We start from the raw sequence: 12,671 nt of genomic DNA on the forward strand, positions 1-12,671 counted from the left end.
GGCCGACGATTTTCGTTTCGGAGCGCTCGTTCCACGGTGGCATTAATGATGTCTCGTGTAGGTACAGTCACGACCGGTTCCTCGGGACCTACCTCCTATCAAGATCCAGTATCTTCGACTAGCGACTCGGAGGACACGCCAAGGGGTAGCCGAACAATTCCCATCTAGGGTTTCACGCGGTGTGTAAGACGCGTCGTCCTGGTCCACACGCGATCCCTCCAGCTACGCTGGAAACGTACAGACGGACGACTGTGCGGTGTGTTCCCAACGAGAGATCTGCGGACGAAATTCCGCGAGCCTGGACCGTGTGAGTGCAAAAATGAGCATCGCGTCCAACGTATAAATAACGAAACAGCCGTGTTGTAGGTGGCTGCGAGGGCCCGTGCAATAAATAACGACCTAGCGGAGCACACCTGCAGCGACAAGGCGTGTCCGATGGACGATGAAGTTTAACGTCCCTCCCTCGTTTATTTCTCTGCCCAAAGCTATTGCAAGACGCGACACCAATAAAATGCTAATCGCCCTTCCTCGTTACGTCGCGCCCTCTGCTTTGCCTTCTATCGCGACCCCGGCAACGGGCTGGTTATACACGCTGGTTATCTATTATTATTCATATCGCGTGCATTATCGTGCATTATCGTACAGCGTGTTTACCGATTTGCACGCTATAAAATTACCGTTAGCTGATAACATCGCGTAACATAATTTGTTCTAATAGATATCCTGTACACAAATACGTTCAATCTGTTATACTCGAAATGACAGCATTTTAATATTCAAATTCATATTTTTCCATGAAAATCAAACACTTGCCACGTTTCTTCGCGGATAAGTCTCCGCGTTTTCAATTTACCTATTTAGAATGAATCACTTCCTTGTCGATCATTTACCGGACACCCTGTATACGTCGTACAGGAATGGCTCGTTCCCCAACAATGAGTTCTTTGAATTGTAGCGTGACTGAGATAATTGGACGTATCTGTTACGATGAACTTTTTTCTACGATGAATGTAATACATTCTCTGAAGTTCATTTGAATATCTAAATACTTAACTGCCTACGATCTCGACATCCGCCTCTAGCGTAACTAATCCTCTCAGCCCACCTAACCTACATATTCTTAAGCAATTATCAATGACATTCTGTATCAATTACCATCGTTAATTATGTAAGACGTAAGAGAAATGTTAGAAAATCAATTAGTTTCGCGTTAAGTTGTCCGCAAAGTACCGTGAAGGTTCGCGGTCTATTCGACCAGCAGAGTTCTAGAGAATGTACGATGTCCCCTGTTGTAAAGGCGTCGTGTCCTCGGCGTCTCTGTGGCACGAAAGGGAAGTTGGAGCCCTCGGGCCACGGTTACTTTCCCCGGCGCTCCCGGAATAGCTGGAGAAACTGAGGGTAGCTTTTTTCCCGCAAGGCAACGAGCACGGGTGCATAGGAACGTCGAACGACAGAGGATTGGTTCTGATTACGATCTCGCGCCACCCCAATGTGAGGAACGCGACAGTGACGACGACTGTAATTCCGAGTACAAGAAAGGTAGTTCGTTATGACTTTCCATCTGTGGGTGCGAGAGGAATCGTTCCAAGGAGCTGGTCGAAAGTTTCAGGAAATCAAACGTTTGGTGTGTATCGAGGTTGTGCGTATGAGCTGTTTAGAAAGCAAATTGATCGACTTCGTAAATTGAGAAGCAGGAGAAAATAAGATTTTTGCAAGCGTTGTTTCTTAAATTGAACGTACACGATATAGGAACACAATACGTAGAAGTTAATAAAGAAGCTAGCTTAAGTTCTCTCGCGTAGTACTAAAAAAATTCCCTCGCCAAACACTAAGCTTAAAATAAACGAAGCTTTACGAATGACAAGTCGATCGATCGTTCTATTGGGCATAAAATTGCACAACTTGTAACTCGTCGAGTCTGTAATATCGTTAAATGACAAATTACGATACAAGAAAGCCACGATCACGTGCATGTAAAACGGAGTCGGATACAGCAGGCGAGATAGGTGCAACCTTCGCAGCTAAAATTACGTTCTATCAATTTATATTCGCGGCGAATAAAAACGTAGACGATTGTAGTATGTTGCACGCATCTCGATCACGACGCACTATCGCGACAAGGTATCTCAGATTATCCGAGTACTTTCATAGCAGGCTGTAATATAGTAATCGAGCAAGTCTCTCCGCGTGTCGATTATGGCTCCTTGCCAAGGACTCGTGCGAAAGAAAACTGCCAACGGTTCGTCTTACGCTCCTTATTAAATCCAGCAAGGTTCAGCAATTCGAGCGAGAGTCAGTCAGTCGACCCGTGGATTTTCGAGAAGCGGAGCACGGTGATTCCTTCGCTCAGCCCGATACGATTTATCGAAGAAAGGAAGGATATTAATTAACGAACCGACGCGGGAAAGATTCCCGCGGACAATGGGCACAAGTTTTTCCAACGTCTAGCTGAAAAGTCTCTGGCTGGCGAGGGGAGAGAGAAACGAAGAATTGTTCCGGCGGCAACAATGCCCCGGCTAGAATTCGCCGTCGAACTTAAATTTTAAGAGTCACTGGCACGAATAGACTTGCCGACCTCCGTTAAAAAGCGTTTTTTCCGCCGCTCGAATGGACCGCGAGCAGTCCGCCGCAGAAAACCCTTACTTTCCGCGCGACGAATAATTTAAGAGAGAAGAAGATGGCAACTCGAACGGAAGAAAACGAAGAGAGACGGAGAGAGACCCGGTGGAAAAGTTTTTGCGCAACTTCTTCCTTCTTTTCTTTTTTTTCCTTTTTTTTTCATCATTTGTTCGCCTCTATCCATCGATTTCCCGAACGGCGATCGACGTCTACGACGGATTTTCCTCGGCGACTTTATTGTGGCGGCGCGCTCCTTTCCGAGGATTCAATTTCATTCTTTCTCGTCGTCGAAAGCGGGGGTAACCGGACCGAGGGTGAGCGTCAAAGCGAAAGTTTCCATAATAACGCCTTTACCACCGATACTTGTGCGTCCTCGTCGCCGACAGAAAGCCAGGAACTTGCGCAAACGAACGTGATTTTTGCGGGGTCACCGAGGCAAGCCACGACGAGACAAAAGAATCGAACTTCGTTTATGGATCACGATATATGTTACAGTAGCGCCCACCAATTCTTGGAAATGGGACTTGAAGTGAACTTCAAGCGTGCCGAATGAGATAAAGCGCCGAACGAAACTTGAAACCGATCTTTATGGATTGTTCGGGCAGATATCGATACGCACGAGTTCGTGTTCGCATGTGCCAGGTATCGGCATCACAATCGCGCTCAACCTTCCTCCTTCTTTCGGTTGGATTTGCAAAAGTCACCTGCCCGGGCAAGCGTTCAGTTTCGCTCCCAAATGCGGACGCCGAAGTACGCACTCGGTACTACGAATATAGATCAGAAAGAAACTCAATTACACGTAACCGATGAAGTTATTACCGTAACGTCAGAGCTCATATTTACGAGCTCTTGTTACTGTCAAACTTTCGAAAATGAAATTCCCAATGATTATCGAGGTTCGTTTAATTTTTCCTGCGTATCGCCGTACCTATTAAGGAGACGTATGTCGTACATACGTCGACGTTACACTGGTCCTCTCGCTTAACGCTTACATCACGACGGAGTAGTTGAAAGAGCAAGGAAACTCGCTGCTTTCTCGTCTCTGTCTCAACCAGAATGGTTTCTACGAAGTCTTCGAGAACAACGACTACAGACTCTCTGAAACAGAGCTCTTCATTACCAACGGAAGTTCTAAAGTTGGTTCTTCTATTCGGACGCAGAAGCGAGCGAAAAAATACAGATTCCCTGAATACTCTCAGCAGGATGCATTCGATCTAAAAGATCTCGTTGTTCGTTTAATTTTACGCTATCTTTAAAAACGGAATAAACAAGAGAATTGACTATAACACTGAATCACGTATGACCACCTTCCTTTCCTATGAGTAACATCGAGTTTCCCAATACATGTAACGTTCTCGATGAAGCCTCGTCGACCACTGTGCCTTTACAACCAATAGAGCGGACCAATGGGGAGGCAGGGGAGGGAAGGAAATTCTGTTTTCCCGTGTTTTTCAACGCGTGACAGAGCGAGATCTATCGGGATGAAGTCTTCAGAAGCGGCACGGCAGGTCGGAAATACAGGTTTTTGTCGAGGTATGGAGAAGTTACGACTCTTCTTCTCCCCCGTAGCTCGAAACCCTAAGCACAGACTATTGTTGGGTCACGGTTGACATTCACGGCGTCCAGGCGTTCCATCGGCATCCTCGTCGTCACCGGGAGGAATCTCCGGGGAGAGAGGCCTCCCAAGTCACAAAGGACCTCTCGCTTCTGCACCCTCGAACTTCCTGCGCCGTAGAAGCCGCTTTAGAAATCCCCCGAAACCAATTTATCTTGAGAAGCCTGGGCTAAGCTAAACGGATTTTCCCTTGGCTGGCATTAGACGCTTTTATTCGACGTGAAATTAGCTTACCGACTCGCCGGATCGATCGTCGCGAATTACTCGCTCGCTCCTCGTCCAAAAACGGGCAGAAGGAGCTACAGGATCCTCTCTGAATCAGGACCGTCCTCCTTCTCTTCCCTGTCCCCTTCCCCTCTAACCCTCCAGTCTCGATTCTCAATCGCTCCCACGCGTTACCTGGCAGCTTCCTGCCACGTTATTGTTTCGCCGTGCGAATGACGATTCCACGTTCCGGACTAACGAGCGAGTAATCCAGGCGTCCAGCCGCATCGCGAAGAAAGGATCGCGTCTAAGCGACTGCGCTATACTCCATCGTGAGATTACCACTTCCTGCGACCTATCTTCCACGGTGTACACGCGTTGACGCGTGTATACGCTTGTCTCGCTTATTGCACGCGTACACGTGTATATGTAGAAGGTGTGTGGTGCGCTGACCGACGACGACGACGACTACGACGACGCGGCCGGGTGGTCGGGACCGACAGATAACGCGACCATATCGGTGCAACGAGGAACGCGATCCAGGTGCATACTGCATACACGCGAGATACGCTGTCTGTTTTTCCATCCGTTCTCGTTTCAGTCTCTCTTATAACAGTCTTTCTCTCTCTCTGTGTTTTTAAGCTTTCTATTGTAACGGTTTAACGCTCGAGCGTTCCAACGGTGTCGTTCGTTATCTGCTTATGGTTAGCGATACCGCGGGTTACGAAAGCGCCCGTCGTTTCTTTCTCTATTACAGCGGCGAGACTTCGGTGAGAAAAAAAGCTTCGACAACGAGCCTCGAGCCGGCAGTTACACACAACGGTGACAAGAATTCTTCAGATACAGCGATTAAGTTACGGGCTAAGCCACTCTACGTTTCGTTTCGAAACGCGGACTCGTGCAAGTAGCGGCCACGTCGAGTCATCCTTGCTTTCCACTCGAGACTACAGGCTTCGGAGTCCCAAGGTTCTAAAAAGGAAGAAGGGAAAAAGAAGTCAGAGGAAGATGGTAGAGACAGAAAGGGAGGCTTAAATGACCGATAGACGGACGCTGCGGGGTTCCGTTCAGGCCCAACCAGTTTCTGGACACCATTTCTCGCTCGAGCCTCCCCGAAAAAAGGCGCAGTTACGCGCGTATTTCACTCGAAATGGACTTGTTCCTTTCTTGCCCGTACCCGAAACGGAGCTTCCTCTCTATTGTTCGCCACGTGAGGGAACGTACGCGACGTTCCTCTACCCAGGACGTTTTACAAAAGTTTGCAAACACTGTAGGCGATCTTCCGAACACGCACGAGCGAACGGCGAGCTCTGTCGCACACGAGGATGACGAACGAGGATCGTCCTCTCGACCAACCACCGCAACCACTCTGTGTTTCAAACGTGGCCACGGTTATTTTATCCGTGAAATCTGTCCGTTCGTCGCTGCATTGACAGCTACACGGACGTGGAATATATTATGAAAATAAAGAAGATGACCTATCTGTCAGGAACGAGAGGAGACGTCCTCCTCCATCTTGTTCGAGAAGTATCGTGTTTTTTTCCAGTCGGTACGCGTGTTCGTGGATTATGAGATGTTTTTTATACCGACTCACGAAATAGTTTGAATGACTATCGTTGAGTATTTTTACGCCTATACTGTACGCGTTACGTAATGTATTTCCAAATTTTCTACACAGTCATCTTCTTTAACAGTCGCGACGAAAATTTCGTGTTTTAAGGTCTTTTAATACAGCGAATCTGTTAGATTTTATTTAGCGGATCGTACGATTGCTGTCTCGAAATTATGTCGACGAATTATACCGAGATATTGCTCTCTCCCACGAATCCTCTTTCAGAAGCGCAGAAGAAGGGAGACTTTTCACGGGGAACTTAATAAAGTTCCTCGCCCCTGAATCGTCTTCCGCCTCTCGCTTCGAAGAAAGACTCTCTCCCTCCGGACGATCTCGCAGATTTCCGTGTGCTCGCCATTGGCTGAATCGAGCCGCGTCTTTTAATCGAAACATCGTCTGACGTGGAACGAGCAGGTGGCAGGAGCTGGGAAAAAATAGACAGGGGTAGGATATAAAAAACGCAGTGGCAGAAGGAAAAGGGGAGGTCTCTAATAAATCGCCCAACAAAGGACAGTGAAATCGAACGACTCGTGGACCTAGTAGAAACGTTCTTGAGAATGTCGCGTGGATACATCCCTCGGGGTAACCCGAGACGAGGAAGAAAGGGAGGAGATGCCAGAATAAGATTTAATAAATGCCACAGGCCACAGGTAGGCGACGTCTTAGCACCGCAAAGCCGCCTACGAGGAGTCAGATTTCCTCGAGACTTGGATAGCTCTCTGCTCTTTCGCGCTCTCCTCTCGTGTCTTCTTAACCAGCGCATCCGTTTCGTTCGATATACGCGCACCGTACGCCGAGCGGACACCTCGCGCGTGTGTCCACTCGTTTCGCGATTCGTTCGGCTACACGATGAAATTCGAATCGAATCGAATGGAATCGGATCATCGCGATACGTTGCGTTGCGTCACGTTGCAGCGGTGGCCGACGGCGCCCGCGTCCAACGCGGCCACGAAAATTTCGTATTCGGAGACTTGAACGCGTGGACGTGCACACGGTACAAATGTCGGGTGAAATTATTCGAATCGGCCACGACCACCCTCTCGCTTGTCAGACCCGTGGAACCAAGCTGTCGCTCAATGCGGCTATTCACGCTCTAGCGAAAGTTCGAGTTTCAAAGGAGCTTTAATTCGCGGCCATTTTTATGCAAAGAAGCTGATCGCGCGGCTGCCCGTCGCCGTTGGGAACGAGCCAATTTAATTTCGCCCTGTCTTCTCACTTTTTTACCACGCAATGGAAACGCCGGCTTTTCACTCTCGAATCGTTTAGACTCTTCCTGAATAGCTAGTAGTTGTAAGAAGCGTATACAGCTACGTTTTATATCGTTCGTTCCTTTTAGAATTCTTCTCAATGGACAAATACCCAAAGTAACCGAATAGTCGAGGAACGCGACGCGAGAGTTCCATGGTCGGAATTTTATTTTGTCGTTTATATCGAAACGATAAAAAGCGAGGCTACGGCTATCAAAAGTAGCAGCAGACGGATTAAAAACGATCGCGTCGACTTGGTTCCGAGTGACATCCGAAAAACGCGAAATATTCCGAGGATATTCGCGGGAACAGCGTGTTCTCGCATACCAATGAAGTAGAGCTCGTTTGACGTCAAATGGGCCACGGTGTTTCGACGAAACGCGTTATTTTGTAACAGAAAGTATTCAGCGTGGAAACCGTAAACACCGTCGCCGAGCAATATATTGGCTGAAATGTGGCTGCTTGTAAAATTCTGGTCAACGGTGAGTCGGATTTTTGCGTTCGATCCTCCAGCCAAATGGCAATTGTATCGCCACTAATAACGATCCTTATCTCCGATCGTTTGTTAGACATTGAAAATGTTGTTTCCTATGGTCGTGCCGGTAAACGCGCTCTCACTGATGTTAGCTATCAACCGTTGCGACTAGTTGCTCGAAAAATAAGCATACGCGGTACTTCTAGTCACGATTTGTACTAACGTAACTCTTTCGATTCCTACGTGTCGTTAGTGTCGCTGAAAGAACGATACGAGCAAAGAAAGCGAATTTTTTAGAAAATCAGATTTATCGTGGAAAGTCTGACGCGTGTTGTCGATTACTCGACTATTCGACGATCGACAAAATAGCGTTAGTTCGCAAGTTAATCGGTAGCCTTCGCAATAAAAATTTGTCGATTATAATCGACTATCTAGCAAGGAAAACTTTCATGTTTCGCAATATGCAAGTTTAAGAATTACTCGAGATCTTACTTAGAGACTCGATTCTCGGTGAGTCACGAACATATTGACTTTATGCGATCGATGTTTTCTTTCTCGGGTATTCGGAGACTTGAACGCGTGGACGTGCACACGGTACAAATGTCGGGTGAAATTATTCGAATCGGCCACGACCACCCTCTCGCTTGTCAGACCCGTGGAACCAAGCTGTCGCTCAATGCGGCTATTCACGCTCTAGCGAAAGTTCGAGTTTCAAAGGAGCTTTAATTCGCGGCCATTTTTATGCAAAGAAGCTGATCGCGCGGCTGCCCGTCGCCGTTGGGAACGAGCCAATTTAATTTCGCCCTGTCTTCTCACTTTTTTACCACGCAATGGAAACGCCGGCTTTTCACTCTCGAATCGTTTAGACTCTTCCTGAATAGCTAGTAGTTGTAAGAAGCGTATACAGCTACGTTTTATATCGTTCGTTCCTTTTAGAATTCTTCTCAATGGACAAATACCCAAAGTAACCGAATAGTCGAGGAACGCGACGCGAGAGTTCCATGGTCGGAATTTTATTTTGTCGTTTATATCGAAACGATAAAAAGCGAGGCTACGGCTATCAAAAGTAGCAGCAGACGGATTAAAAACGATCGCGTCGACTTGGTTCCGAGTGACATCCGAAAAACGCGAAATATTCCGAGGATATTCGCGGGAACAGCGTGTTCTCGCATACCAATGAAGTAGAGCTCGTTTGACGTCAAATGGGCCACGGTGTTTCGACGAAACGCGTTATTTTGTAACAGAAAGTATTCAGCGTGGAAACCGTAAACACCGTCGCCGAGCAATATATTGGCTGAAATGTGGCTGCTTGTAAAATTCTGGTCAACGGTGAGTCGGATTTTTGCGTTCGATCCTCCAGCCAAATGGCAATTGTATCGCCACTAATAACGATCCTTATCTCCGATCGTTTGTTAGACATTGAAAATGTTGTTTCCTATGGTCGTGCCGGTAAACGCGCTCTCACTGATGTTAGCTATCAACCGTTGCGACTAGTTGCTCGAAAAATAAGCATACGCGGTACTTCTAGTCACGATTTGTACTAACGTAACTCTTTCGATTCCTACGTGTCGTTAGTGTCGCTGAAAGAACGATACGAGCAAAGAAAGCGAATTTTTTAGAAAATCAGATTTATCGTGGAAAGTCTGACGCGTGTTGTCGATTACTCGACTATTCGACGATCGACAAAATAGCGTTAGTTCGCAAGTTAATCGGTAGCCTTCGCAATAAAAATTTGTCGATTATAATCGACTATCTAGCAAGGAAAACTTTCATGTTTCGCAATATGCAAGTTTAAGAATTACTCGAGATCTTACTTAGAGACTCGATTCTCGGTGAGTCACGAACATATTGACTTTATGCGATCGATGTTTTCTTTCTCGGGATACGTATAATAGGATGTTCCAAGAGCGGTGTATATTTACCGAACTATCGTATAGTTGACGATAGAAGGTTATGAATACCTCTGTGACTCAGGGTAGATAGAACGATACGTAATTGACACTGTTCGTTTATTTGCAAAGATCTTTGATACTTCCAGTTCCTACGAAAGACCGATAAACTATTTACTTGCTCTGTTCAAATAGGCATTTCCAATAACCATCGTTTTCCCAAGTACTTTTACAAACTCTGTTCTACCAAAAGTTAAAGCTTTCTAAATCGTATTTTCTTAATTCCTGACGATACGACAGTGAAAATTATTTCCATAATTAGGCAATCGTACTGGCGTTAACTCGCAAACGAGATCCAACATCGACAGCTTAAATGTTCCTCATCATCCCCAAAACATCCGCCTACTGGCACGCTCCAACTATCGACGGTCACAAATTCTTTTCCCATGATAGCTGCGCTCAGTTCCCTCAGCTTTCGAGCGTGAATAAAAATTCGAGATTCACGAAGATACATCGGAGAACAACGATTAGAGTAGTAAGAGGAGAGTAAAAAGTAAAGGTGACGGGAAAGACGGTGGGCGCTGTTGGTGTGGCACGGGTTACCAGGCCCGCGTCCATAATAAAGTCGTAACGTACTTCTCCCCGTAAATTCGACAGAATATTACGGTACACCGGGGGACGTGGGGGCCTGTTTCGTTTGCCGTAAAGTCGCGGTCGGTGATCAGCGGGAAATTTACCGACGTGTCAGATCTCTTCGTAACCGAGCACCCTGGTTCCACGCTACGCCCGTCTTCCACGCTCGTTTCACGCGGTATATCGTCGCGTATATTAAGAGAAACGCGTCGATACTCTCGTATTACGTACGATGTCTCTCTCTCTCTCTGTCTCTGTCTCTGTCTCTAGTGAAGTATCTATTTCGATGGGGGGTCCTACGACTTTTTCGTCTTCGTCGATCGCTTATTTTTCTTCTATCTTTTTCTCCGTTTTTCATTCTTCTCGAGATTCGACGTTTAAGGAACAGGAAATGTCGGAGACTTAGCTTTCTAATATGCATTCGCTGGCGTTCGCTGGAACGAAACGAAACTGTTGGCGACTGGGTTATCGTACACGATATCTAGCCGAGACGACCACTGTGCCGCAGGGTTTTCCCTGGGAACAGATATCCTGATTTCATTTACAAGCGACGTATCGGCGGATTAAGATAATTCATTGCTGTTTTCTGTCTGCGAACGATCGGACTCGCTCGGAGAAACTATCTATTTCACGGGTTGTGTGTGCTCTTGTTTGGCTTGTATAAGTGCAATTTGGTAAATAGCGGTCGTTAGGTGGATATATCATCGAATTTACGCGTTTCTACGATACGGTGATATCGATAGTGATATAAGAAAAGTGAATTGCAACTCTGATAACTAAAAGTGGATAATATCAGCTGGTACGAATAATTATCCTGTCTTTGACGATACGTAAATAAAATAAAATATATCTTTCTAATATTTTTGTCGTTACAAAACAAAATGTTTTCTAATTTCACGCAGACAATTCCGTTCTCTTTTCCAGAATTAAGATTACTATCGAATAGTCGGCGTTTTCGACGTGTATCCAAGATATTCAAAGGATCGTTACAAGAAACTAAATGCAATTAAATTACATCGCAAACTATACGAGCTACAAGCAGCCCAACGAATTTGATATTCACAACGAAAAATCATTCTATGTTTCGCATGTTTCTGTATGTTGCATTGCAACGTAATATTTATATGATACAAGACCGTCGTATTTGAAGAGAACGAATTTTTCCGAAACCCGATACACTTAGATCGATTAACGCAAAGCCCGAGAGAAACGTGTGGTATCTAGAACCGAACAACGGACGACTGCTTATCGAGTTGGAGCATCTATTCTCGAAGCACGTTTCTACGGTCCTCTGTAGGATGGTCTTCGGGAATAGACAGCGAGGCGGCTATCGAGCGAAACGCATCTGGTCGGTCCTCGCGAGCCGTTAGGAATTATAAGTTACAAGCCGATTTGCCTTGGTGCATATCCTCGCAACGGATCGGAGCTCGCCCGACTTCTCCGCGTGTTGGAAAATGATCACCGGCGTGGGCGTACGACGTTTCACGCCGGTGGTCGGATTTTTCCCCCGTGAAGAATCCGGAACAATTGATTCAAGAAGCGGATGGTCCCTGGTCAAGAGATCGCGCGATCGAACAAGGGATAACCTTCTTATCCACGGACAGATTTTAACGCAAAATCTAACACGGGTAGCCCCAAACGACGTAGTTTCCGCTCGACTTGGTTCACGGTAGACTTCCGTTATCCGGTCTCGTTTTAACCGGTTTCTGGTTTAAGCTGTCGCATTTTTGTCGAGATGAAAACAACCGACCGGCGAAAAAATCATTGGCGCGTTCCATAATCGTCCGAGTTGCCGCATACGATATACGGTATCGCAAAAATATATCTTATTTTTCTAAATTTATTTATCGCAAGGAGATAGTATAAACGACAATCGCGCAAAAGTTCGAGGAAAATAATGTTCGCAGTTCTTTTATTCGGTCGTTCTTCTATGCACCGTAATTTATAGCGTTGCTCGGTACGACGGCTTCTGAGCGATTCGCTTGCGAAAATTCGCGTAAACCCGAAAGATCATTAAGAACGATTACTCGATAACGACTCGGTTCGAACAGTGATAATGATTATTTCAAAGGTTCGGTCCCGTAACAGCCGGTTAATGCCGCGAGTTCATCGCGCCAAGATCGAAAATCGTTATTGCACAGCGTATTATTCGTATACGAAGCGTGTATTTACAGGTACAAACTATGTACATACGCGGTTGCGAGTCAGAGACGAGATAAATAAAGATAAGATGAGAGCCACCGCGGAGAAAGTACTACTCGAAGCCGCGATAATGTACAGTTGTACAGCGCGGTTTAATGAGCGGCTACGTTTCGTATGATTTACACGAACAGCGTTGGGCCGCGAAGAGAAACGAAGCAAAAAGGGAGAGAAAGAGCGC

General features: G+C 46.3%; 1 protein-coding gene across 1 annotated transcript in view; it reads right to left on the reverse strand.

The window, feature by feature from the left end:
• The window catches only part of LOC100744444 (frizzled-2), a 94,510-nt gene that overhangs the window by 53,305 nt on the left and 28,534 nt on the right, over window positions 1-12,671 (reverse strand). The window lies entirely within an intron of this gene.

The sequence above is a fragment of the Bombus impatiens genome, unplaced genomic scaffold (assembly GCF_000188095.3).
Source record: "Bombus impatiens unplaced genomic scaffold, BIMP_2.2 scf_0235, whole genome shotgun sequence".
NCBI classification, from domain to species: Eukaryota; Metazoa; Arthropoda; class Insecta; order Hymenoptera; family Apidae; genus Bombus; species Bombus impatiens.